Source organism: Castor canadensis, chromosome 2 (genome assembly GCF_047511655.1).
Source record: "Castor canadensis chromosome 2, mCasCan1.hap1v2, whole genome shotgun sequence".
Lineage (NCBI taxonomy): Eukaryota > Metazoa > Chordata > Mammalia > Rodentia > Castoridae > Castor > Castor canadensis.
Genome location: NC_133387.1, coordinates 102126389 through 102138376, shown reverse-complemented (window position 1 = coordinate 102138376; position 11988 = coordinate 102126389).

Genomic DNA, 11988 nt, shown 5'->3' with positions numbered 1-11988 from the left:
AAAAGATCTGGGTATACTGATGCCCCAGACCAATACATCCAAGTCTTTATCTCTGTGATCCAAATGTCTGAAATGGCATGGAAGGATATCATGCTCTACTGGACCAGACTCTTTCCTCATTAGAATGGGTCCTAGACCAGGCCACTCAGGTTGGAGATGATTTCCATCTACAATGAGCCCAATACCTGTGGCACCTGGAAATGAGGGAATAAATATGCCTATACCCACAGGGGAACAGGCAGTCCCCTTGGCAGATCCACATTGGGATCAAAATGGTGAGGAGGATGAATGGTATCAATGCCACTTCATCCATCTTATAATGGAAGGGCTAAAAAGGGCTGAAGTTAAACCTCTAAACTATTTCCAGGTGACTGTAGTACAACAAGGTCCTGATGAGCACCCCCTTACCTTTCTACAGTGTCTTAAGGACGTTATCAGAAAGCACACCACAATGGACCCAGAGTCACTGGGGTTAGAGTTTTCCTCAATGATAAATTTCTAACTCAATCAGCCCCAAATATCCATAGAAAACTCCAAAAGTCTGTGGCTGAAGGGGAAAAATCATTGGACCAACTAATGCAACTGGCCATGTCTGTATACTATAACCAGGATGTCACTAAAAAGAAAGAAAATTATAAAAGACACCATAACCTCATCACAGCTCTCAAGGTGTGCCCCACCCAATGGGGGCCTACATCCTGAGCTTGCTACCATTGTGGACAGGAGGGGCTCTTCCACAGAGAATACCCAAAATGGGGACAGCCTGGGAGACAGCTTCAGCCCCCACTCTCTGCAAAGGTAACCACTAGAGGTCTAAGTGACTCCATCTCCAGATGGAAGGCAGGGTGCCTCGGGGCCTCCTGTCCAGGCCCCACTTCTTAACATCAATGTTGAGGAGCCTCAGGTAACCATAATAGTAGATAAGCAAAAGGTCATTTTCTTCCTAGACAGTGGAGCTTGTTCCTCTGTTTTATCATTCTCTCCTGGTCCCTGGTTCAATAACAAGGTTATCATTTGGGGCACATCTGGCCAGCCCCTAGAGGGCTAATTTACTTGGCATCTGGCCTGCTCTTGGGGAGACCTCCACTTTTGTCACTCTTTCTCATAGTCCCTGAGACTCCAGTGCCCCTGCTGAGACTGGATTTACTACCTCAACTAAAGGCCTAAATTCTACTCCCCCCAGGCAACTATCTCTGCTTCCCCTTCTTCAGGAACAAGTAGTGTGGACTGACTCAATGACTGGGGAGAGCCAAAACAGCCCTCCAAATTAAAATAAAACTGAAAGATCCCTCACAGTTTCCACATCAAAAACAGTATCTCCTCAAGCCTGAGAGACGATGAGGCCTCTTACTGATCATAAATTCCTTTTAAAAAAAACTAGGGCTACTAATTAGTTGCTGTAGCCCTACAATTCCCCTATTCTTGCTGTCTGCAAGGGGCCAAACAGAGATTGGTTTAAGACCTCCAGCTCATTAATGAAGCAGTCATTCACCTCCACCCAATTGTTCCCAATCCCTATACTCTACTGGCTCAAATACACTCAAAAGTCCAATATTACTTGGTACTAGATTTAAAGGATGCTTTCTTTTGCATTCCTCTGCATCCTGACAGTCAGCCTCTGTTTGCCTTTGAAGACTCCACTAACACTTCACAACAACTAACTTGGACAGTTTTGCCACAAGGGTTTCGAGACAGCCCTCATCTATTTGGACAAGTCCTAACCAGAGACTTATTAGATTGGCACTACTCAGAGGCCACCCTTCTTCAATATGTTTATGACTTATGCTCCTACTAATATTCCTGTTTGGGCCTTGTATAATAAATGCTCTCTTCGGATTCATATCTCAACAGGTCCAATAGATCAAACTCCAGCTCTTAGTCAAGGAATACTCACCTCTGCCTACACATGAGCCCTCCATCCAGTTCTGTCAGGGGCCTCTGGAGACTACACGGGTCAACTCCTGAGACAAGTACCACCACCCCTAACCCCTGTCACTCCATTGCCAGCATGAAGCAGCTGGATGAGTCATCTCCCCTCTCCCCAACAGTAGTTGTGTACTTGTCTCAGAGAAGGGACTTGTTGGATCTGGAGACCTAAAAGGCAGATGAGTATCCTATCCCAGCCCCCCCATGGAGAGTACTATGATTCCTGCATCCTGAGAAGAAGTTGTAAATCTGCACTGCTGCACCCTGAAGAGGAGATACAGAGTCTGATAGAGCTGCCACAGGGATGATAAGCAAAATGCTCTCAAAATTTTTTACCCCCACCAATAAGGGGAAAATAAACGAGTTCATCTAAGAAAGCCCATGAATCCATGGCCAATGAAAAGAGCCCACCTAACCCTTACCCAAACCCTGAGTTAACATGGTCATAAAAGCCCCAGCCTTCATCTGAGCAGGGAGCCACCAGTATCCAGGCTCCGCTGCACTGCTCTAGCTGTAGCCTTTCCTTTCTCTCTAATAAATCCTACTTCATATACCAGCTTTGGCTCACAAGTCAATGAGCTGCCTCACAAGCCAGTTTGCTGGCCTGTGAAGGCAAGGACCCTCGATACTGGCCCACAACATTTCACATCTGCACATAACAACAGGAAGGTGAGGTAGGAGCAAGATCATGGTCTGAGGCTTTCCCCAGGCAAAACCAAGCAGTATATGAGGGCTGGGGCATGGCTCAAGTGGTAAAGCTGCTTGCTTCAAGGCCCTGAGTTCAAATCCCACTACTGCTAACAAAACAATCAAAAGGTTATGGTAAAAAGGCTACCTGAAAAATTAACTAAAAGCAAAAAGAGTTGGGGATGTGGCTCAAGTGGTACAGTGCTTGTGAGGCCCTGCATCCAAACTCCAGTACTGCCAAATAAATGAAAAAATAAAGTCACTTGGGCTAGAGGACGAACTGATTACTCCCTCATGGGATTCCAGAAGCACATTCCCACTGTAAATCCTCTTTTTGTGTGAGACATGCATGCTGCAACTCAGCATTTTTGCTGATGCTCCTGTATAACAAATGTACCTGGAATTTGGAGACACTGTCCCTGTGATGGTTCCAAGAATGTGCCTCCACTTACTTAACTGTAAGACAAGATCTGCACTGTGCCACTGACATGTTCTTGCCAAGAGGACATCACTAGATGTGACATGAGCAAGTGAGGAAAGGCTTTGCTCCAAGGTGCCCCTTCCTGGCTGCAGCCACACTGCAGATACGAGATCCTCCTGCCACTTGTGTCACTGCCTTGCGGGATGGCCAACTGCAGTTCTGCCAACACCTAGTGAGGATCACTGGTCCTGCACCCTAAGGTCTCCAAGGCTGCTTTCACTCTTACCCTTGCAGGACCTTCAGCAATTACGTGGAAGAGTCAAAGTCCCTGCCACAACTTCCCCAGAGCTGCAGGTCCTGGAACTTCCTGGAGGAAACTAGCAAGAGTGGTGCAGCACCTGCAGAAGAAACCCGGAAGAGCTGCACTACTGATGATGCTGGTGACTGGACTGAGTGAGACTACATTTCCCACAAGCCTCTGTGAAGCTCCTGTAGGTGCAAGGGATACTTCATTTCTCTGGCGGTCGTACTACAAATAGACCAGGATGAAATGCTTTAGGATTGGTCCATACCCACATGATAGCCATGTGGACTCCTGCTTCTTTATTTAATCCTGCTCTCACAATCCAGCATATTATGGGATAAATACTTTAAAACTTTTAGCTTAAATGTATTGCACTGGCATGGTAACTCTAGCCGGTATTCCTCCCTTCTCCAGACCTAGATATGGATTGTTGTTGGAGGCCAGGCAGGGAAAAAAGTTCTAGAGACCCCATTGATGGACTCTCCTGTGCCCCAGCTCATCCCTTTGCTGCCCAGTGGGTCCCTAGGGTTACTAGCATTGGATTTCAGTCCAGGAAATTCAATGGTGCACAACATGAGGTTTCAACCTCAAAAATTTCCTGCCAGGATAGGCAATGGCATCTTGAAGAGAGAGGAAAAAATGCACCTCCCTACCCAGTTGGGCCTTGGATCCCAGAGATTAAATTGCTGTCCCCAAACAATCTTTTAAAATAGGGGGAGAGAGGCAAGGTGCTGGGGCAGAGTCTGACCTCTGGGAAAGGAAAATTTTAAGCAGCAAGGAAATTCATGAGGATATTGTAGGGCCTGTAATACCGAGCTGGAGTGGTGCCAATGTAATTGGTATCCAGTAATTATGAATGTCAAATGGAAAACGTGCAACACTAGATATCTTATTTTAGGACTCACTGCAAAAGACAACACATGGGCTCTGGAGTCAGACTCTTGTCTTACAGTCTTTGTACAGATGAGCCTTAGTGCCGGTTTGAATAAAATAGACTTTAATGGTAGTCACCACTCCTCAAAGCTGTTAGGATCAATACAGTATTTAGTAAATGATACATGCTATTGGTTGTGTTAGATTGAATCTGGTGAAGTTGCCAATATTTGGCTGGGACCTGCAATGCTTACCTAATAGTACTGAGGCAGGCTAAGATAGGGAGAGACCAGGATGCTTCTGACTTAATATTATATTTCAGGTTGAGCATTTTTCTCCCTCTCTCTGAGCATTCCTTTTCATTGCAAATATGTGCAGATTGTTCTCACCTTAGTTCAAACCACCACTTAGCCCAAGGACCACCCAAAACCTTCCACACTCAATGATTATTGGTGAACAAGAATAGCCCAGGTTTTTCCCATCCCATAGGTTAGCACAAGTTTTAAAATCACCTGGAAACATTGAAAGATGTCTTTGCTTCTGCCTGATACCTTGTCTACCATGGCCTCTTGTAATTTTTCCCATAATCTTTAATAAACCATTATTATTACCCTCACTATGGATACATAACAGCCTTGATTCAACCAAGTGGGAGAAAAGAATCTAGATTTTCTGTTTATCAACCTGTACAACCTATGGCAGGCACTCATGTTTTCTGAATTCCCGATATTTGGTTCCCATTTACAGTGGAGTTGAGAACTAGTGTCTTAAAGGCATGGCTCAAGTGGTATCACACCTGCCTAGCAAGCATGAAGTCCTGAGTTCAAACCCTAGTACCTCCAACAACAAAAAACAGGGAACTAGTGTCTTAAACTCAATTTATTTGTGGGGCTCCAAAACCCATATCTGCAGAAACACCTTTGTAGATGACTGTGACAATTCTCTGAGAGGACTAGTTGTAGCCCAGGCATCACTCTTGGGCCACCAGGCAGGGGAGGGGCCTGTTGGTGGTCAGGATGTAGAGATGGTCTGTCTAGCTGGATAAAATATGGCCACTAGAGTCTCACCAGTGTTCAGAGCCTGGGCCAGGGAGTGACCGGGGGGATTTTATTATTGTTATTATTGTTGTGGTAGTTGGTGTGTGTGTGTGTGTGTGTGTTTTGGCAGTACTGGGGTTTGAATTCAGTGTCTTGTGCTTTTTAGGCAAGTGTTTAATCACTCAAGTCACAGCACCAGCCCTGAGGAGTGACTCTGTGTAAGAGGAACCCTCTAGGTTGGGCTCAGTAACTCAAGCCTATAATCCCCAGATACTCAGGAGGTGGAGATCTGGAGGATCATAGTTCAAGACAAGCCTGGCCAAAATATTCCCAAGAACTCATCTTAACCAATAAAAGCTGGGTGTGGTGGTGTGCACCTGCCATCCCAGCCACCAGAGAAGCCTAAGTAGGAGGATCACAGTCCAGGGTGGCCTGGGCATAAAGTGAGAGCCTACCTCAACAATTAATAAAGCCAAAAGTATTGGGGACATATGGCTCAGATGGTAGAGAACATTTCTAGCAAGGATGAGGCCCTGATTTCAAACACCAATCTGCCAAAAATAATAAAGAACCCTCTCTGTTCACCTGGGCTTCAGATCAACATGGTCCAGCCTGGAACCCTGTTTATTTCCTAGAACTGACAGAATGCAGTGGGAGGGTTAACCAAGGCAACTCCACTCCCACCCTCCACACTTATTTTTTTTAAGTTTTGGAGTTCTTTTTTCATTTCATCTTAATAACCAACTCATTCACCAAAAGGAAGCCCAAAGGCTCTGTGTTCTGAAAAGCCAACTGTTATGGTGAATAAAAGATAGCCTACTTAGAATTGGACCACCCCCCCTTGAGCATGATTGAAAACTCTCCACCCACTCCTAAAGATAAATGGGCATCCACCTTAAGCATTTAATAGAAACTCCCCACCTGGCCTAGAAAAAATGACCCACCTTTAAGCCATTATCTTGGGAAGGTCAGAGTACCATAGAGAATATTCCCACCCAGTGACCTTCCTGGTGCTTCTCCACTCACCTTATAAATACCCTCAGTCTGAAAGCAGCTGTGGGTTCCAGCTCTCTTGCTTGGGACCCCCTCTGCAAGAGCACTTCTCAATAAACCATGTGGTGGCATTTGAGCCATCTTCCCACCTATCCATTCCAGCTGGGTTATCATTTCTAACAACAACCATTGAAAAACCCCATGAGTTAAGGCAGATAGGTGTCTCACACCACAGCTTGTGTATCCTGCAGGCTGTCACCCCATCCTTCCACCCCATTATCTCTTCATTGAGATACAGAGAAAAGGGACTAAGTGTGGGTCAGTACAAGTTGTCATAATTGACTTCAACTTGAGTCTTAAATGAAATGATGGATTAATATCAGTGGCCGAAGATTTTCCCACATTAATTGCACTGATAGGGCTTCTATCCAGTGTGAATTCTCTCATGCTTGGTGAGGTGTGACCTGTAGTCAAAGGTTTTTTCACATTGATTACATCTATATGGCTTCTCCCCAATGTGTACTATCTCATGTGTGGTGAGATATGACTTCAAGCCAAATTGGCTTGTAACTTAACATAATAAATGACACTGACAGATTTTATATTGTTGTACTCTTTTTCCCTGCTTCTGTAATTTCTTCCCATACTTAAGCATTTAGTTGGAATACTCACCTACAGCCTAATGATGGTTTTCCATGGAGTTCTTCTCGCCTACCATTTCTTTCCCCTATACTTTTCCTCTATTGTTTTGACAATCTTGGGTCTCCCACTGCTGTTCTTCTCATTATACTTTGGAGGGTGCAAGAATTTTCAGGACCAGCTACTTGCTGAATACAAGTGAGGTCCAACTGACTGCCACCTCAACAAGAACATGGCTTTGGGACAAAATTTTGCATCTATGTTTGTTTAGTTTTCATCTTACCTGGGGAATAACTATAGGCATCTAGGGAGTTTCTCAGTTGTAAAATGTCTTCTTTCCTACTATAGTTGAAAACAGATTCCTACAAAGTCTTAATTTAATCTCAGTTACTCTGCTTCTAAGATACATAAGTTTTTTGTTCATCCCACCACCCTGGACACCTATCTTTGAAGCCCACCATTTTTAAAAAGAACTTTTCTGGCTTCTTCTGAGTTCAATGGCCCCAGCGTTCTCACCCCAATTCCTGGTACAGGCCCATGCTTGCTAATCAACTTCCCCCAAATGATGTTGTTGGCACTGGACTGTCAACTTTCTCTTACTTTCATAGAAAATGGAGTCTTCTGAACAGTTCCCCTCCTCTTTATTGTTTATAATGCTATCAACTAAGAAAAAATGGATATGTTAACTTCAAACTCCACTTCCAAACAAATCTGAGTTCTTGAACATGAAACCCTTGGTTCACTCAGGCTTGGGACCAAGATGTCCTGGCTCTACCCCAAACACAGACTTATATGCTGGATCCTTCCATTTTCATGTTGTCTGACACAATGATCACAAGAATAACTCTGGACTTTTCTCATTTTCTTATCAACTACCTAGGGGAACTACTCTGCAAGTAAATACCAATTTTAAGCTACCAATTTCCAAAGTTGTGCTTCCAAGAGTGATGTAGACTCTCAAATGTAGATCATCGTATTAACCTATTATGAGCAAAATTTTGAAAACAGGAACTGAAAATCAAGCTATGCCAAGGTAAACACTTAATAATACCACCATGGATGTAGCACAGTGGTTGCTAAAGGGGGTTGGTCCATCTTGGATAGCTGCTTCAAGCTGACAAGGGGCTGTATATGCTACCTACTAGGAATATTATCCTTTTCCTATCTCTCTCCCTGGGGACTTGAACAGTGGCATTCATTGTCTGAATCTGTGTTCAGTCCAATCAAGATTGCTCATGGGCATCTCGCCCACCACTGGAAATTAACAGCCCTGTTGTGTCATGGTTTGGGGTTTAAAGGCTTTTTTCCTGGAAGAGATAAATCTGGTTTAGAAGGCATGATCTGAACATCAATAATGATAGGAACATCAGAAGGGGCCCTACCAGGTGTGTCAGGAAGGATAAGTAATTTTGAAAGTCTTATGATTACTTTGCCTATAGATGTTTAAATCTGTAGCTATTTTAACTCTCAGATGGCACTCTATTTTGGACTGTCAGTTTAGCAAACAGTTAAAGTGTGAGAGACTGAGGCAGTGGAAGTAGGCCTTGACATGAGCACGTCTATGTCAAGGGCATCTTGGCTGATAGGCATGGACCCAGCAAAGGGGAGGCAAGTTTCAGCAAGGCTGCCTTGCAAGAAAAACAGGACATGCTGACATAGTCAGGATAGTCTGTACTAAATAACAACATACCACAGCTGCTCTGTTCCTGCTGCCTATGCAACTGAACCCATGAGAACTTGATGTACATTTCACCCCATTTTCCCATTCATGCTGTATAAATAAGTGCACTTGGAGTCAGAGGGGGTCACCAGCATCTCTCATCAGCAGTGTTGGAACCACCTGATCCTAGCTTTTCTCTATGTCTGTCTTTTTGTCTTTTTCTTAATCCCCAATCACTCACAGTCAGGTCAGTGGACCTGCTCACACTGGCCATGAGAGGGGGCACCCAAACAGGGACCTGACTATGGGGAAACTCACATCTCAGAGGAGGGGATGTTCTCTGAGTGGCACCATAAATTAAGGTAAGGGGGAGAGCACAAAAAGATAAAGTCAGATGTAAAACAGTGGGACAAATGGCTCAAAGGAAAGAGATATCTATGTACAAATCCTAAAAGCAATGCTTAAACTAGAGAAAGCAATGTTAGGTCACTTCAGCTTATTCAATTTTTAGACTATGCTCAGGACACATGACCTTGTTTTCCAGAGGAGGGCATTGTAAATCTTGATACTTGACAAAGGTGGGAGAAATACTCCAAGGCTGTTACACATCTGAAGGGCAAGATGGCATGCCAATTTTTATTTTTGGTTTGTGTAGCGATGTTCAAGACTGTTTGGATCCAACTCCCCATGCATAAATTGAAATTTTCTCATCTTTGTTAGAGCCTAGGGGTGCAGGGAGTTTTTCCAGGGTGACCCCTTCAGGGGGACACCAGACTATAGTAAGTAGAGTGGACTCTATTACCTGTCTGACTGCTCCACCCCTAGGAGACACAGGACCCCCCTTTAAATATCATAAGCATAAGACTGAGGATTCAGACACGGGCTCTGACTTCAGTTCTGAGGCAGAAGAATATGAAGAAGCCATGGCTCATCAATTAAAAGAGACCATTCACTTGGGGACCATCCATGGCCCCCACGACCTGAGAGCCATGACAGTTCCTTAGAAAAGGCCTTATTACAAGCACAAATGCATGGGGAAGATATACCAGGCTTCCATGTCTACCCAGTGGTTGGGAAACCTGATCCCAATAATCTTCAGGCATTTATCAGAATTCATGAACAAATGTCACTCAAGACCTTAAAAGAACTCAAACAGGCATGTACTATGTATGGTCCTACTGCCCCTTTTACTGCTCAATTGTTACAGAGTGCTGTGGGAGACTCAGCCCTGTCACCTGAGGATTGGATGGGGATTGCCAAGGCTTGTCTGAGCCCAGGGGAATATTTATTGTGGAAAACTAGCTACAGGGAGTTAGGTGGGGATCAGGTGGCTTGTAATGCTTCTCATGGGTTTCCAATAACCTCAGACATGTGACTTGGTAAGTGCCCATTTTAAGGAGTGTCTAATCAACTCCAGTTCCCTGTTCAGGCTTATCAGCAGATGGCAATTGCAGCCACCTACACCTGGAGGGAGTTGCCTGCTAAGGGAGATAAGTCTCAAGAAATTACTAAAATCCTACAAGGGCCTGATGAGCCATTCCAGGATTTTGTTGCCTGCCTGATGCAGGCTGTGGGGAGAATGGTGGCAGACCATGAAGCCAGTACCATGCTTGTCTGACAGTTGGCCTTTGAAAATGCTAATAAATATTGTAGGAAGGCATTTATGCCTCCACAAAAGAAAGGTTTCCATCCAAGAAATTGTCAGGATTTGTTCAGATATAGGGGATCATTATATTCAGGGAGAAGCTCTCACTGCTGCCCTAAAAGAGGTTATCCATCCCTCCAAAAAAGGAGGCAATGATGACTGCTTTACTTGCCGGCAACTGGGGCATTTTGCCAAAGAATGTCACAAGGGAAAAAGACTACCCCTGCCCAGTAGGACTGAAATAGTGTCATTCTTTCCTGGCTCAGGGGCTCAGCCTCCTGGAGTTTGCCCATGGTGCTGTAGAGGGAGACACTGGGCAAATGAGTGTTGTTCCCAGACTGACGTGGCTGTACCCTACAAGAATGGGGGAACTCCTGGTGGGGCCCACCCCATCCCCATAAAACAATAGGGGCAATCTCTGTTCACCAAACCCCCACCATACCATTGAGGAACTCTTGCGGGCCACCCCAGGAAGCACAGGACTAGACCTCTGTCCCTCCACCTGATATGTCTTAACCCCTGAAATGGGTGTTCAAGCCATCCCTACAGGGATTTATGGTCCACTTCCTAAAGATACAGTGGGATTAATATTAGAGAGAAGCAGTATGACCCTCCGAGTTTTACAATTCACCCAGGTGTAATTGGGCAAGATTATATGGGAGAAATTAAGATCTTGGCTCAAGTCCCTCAAATATTTGTTGCCATAGTCCTGACTTATAAAGTAGCTCAACTGGTCCTTTTTCCTAACATTAAAAAAAAGGCAAGGTGTTAACACCTACTCCTTGGGGAGATAAAGGGTTTAGACATTCAGATCATGCTTACTGGGTTGAATGGGTTACTGCTGAGAGACTGGAAATGACTTTATTTCTAAATGACAAAAAATTCCTGCTAGATACTGATGCATATGTCTCGGTGATTGCATCTCACCAGTGGCCTCTGACTTGGCCCTGTGTATAGGCTTCAGCAGACCTACAGGGGATGGTGTCAGCCAGGGTCCCCCAACAGAGTGATGCCACAATTAAATGGCATGATGAAGAGGGACATGCAGGGTTTCTTTTTTGTTTTTTTTTTTAACAACATATGTCTTAAAAGATCTCCCAGTAAACCTAAGGGGAAGAGATGTTTTACAAGGAATGGGAGCCATACTCTGTAGTCCCATAATCTATGGGTCTCCCACATGATGCTACAACAGGACTTTGATCCCCGTAGAGAACTGGGAAAAACCCAACAGGGAAGGTTATACCTATTGATAGTGAGAGACACTCTGGGCACACTGGATTAGGCTATTCCTCTAATCAACCCATTCAGGAGAGGCCTTGTTTGGAAAATAAAGATCCTCCCCAGAAAGGATTTTGTCAGATTACATGGCTGACAAAAGAGCCTGTCTGGGCAGACCAGTGGTCCCTAATATGAGAATAATTGACTGCAGCCCAAACATTGGTTGAGGAACAGTTACAAATGGAATATATTGAAGTCACTCACAGCCCTCAGAAACCCCCCATATTTGTAATTAAAAAGAAGTATGGTAAATGGCATCTATTACAAGATCTCAGAGTAGTTAACAAAGTGTTGCAGCCCTTGGACACCCTCAAGCCAGGGCTTCTGTCTCCTACAGCCATTCACTTACAAAATTATTTATATATTATAGACCTTAAAGACTGCTTTTTTACTATCCCACTCCATCCAGAAGGTAGGGAAAAATTTACCTTTTCTTTACCCTGTATAAATCACCAGGCCCCATATAAAGATACCATTGGAAAGTCTTGCCACAAGGTTTGGCCAATAGTTCCACTATGTACCAAG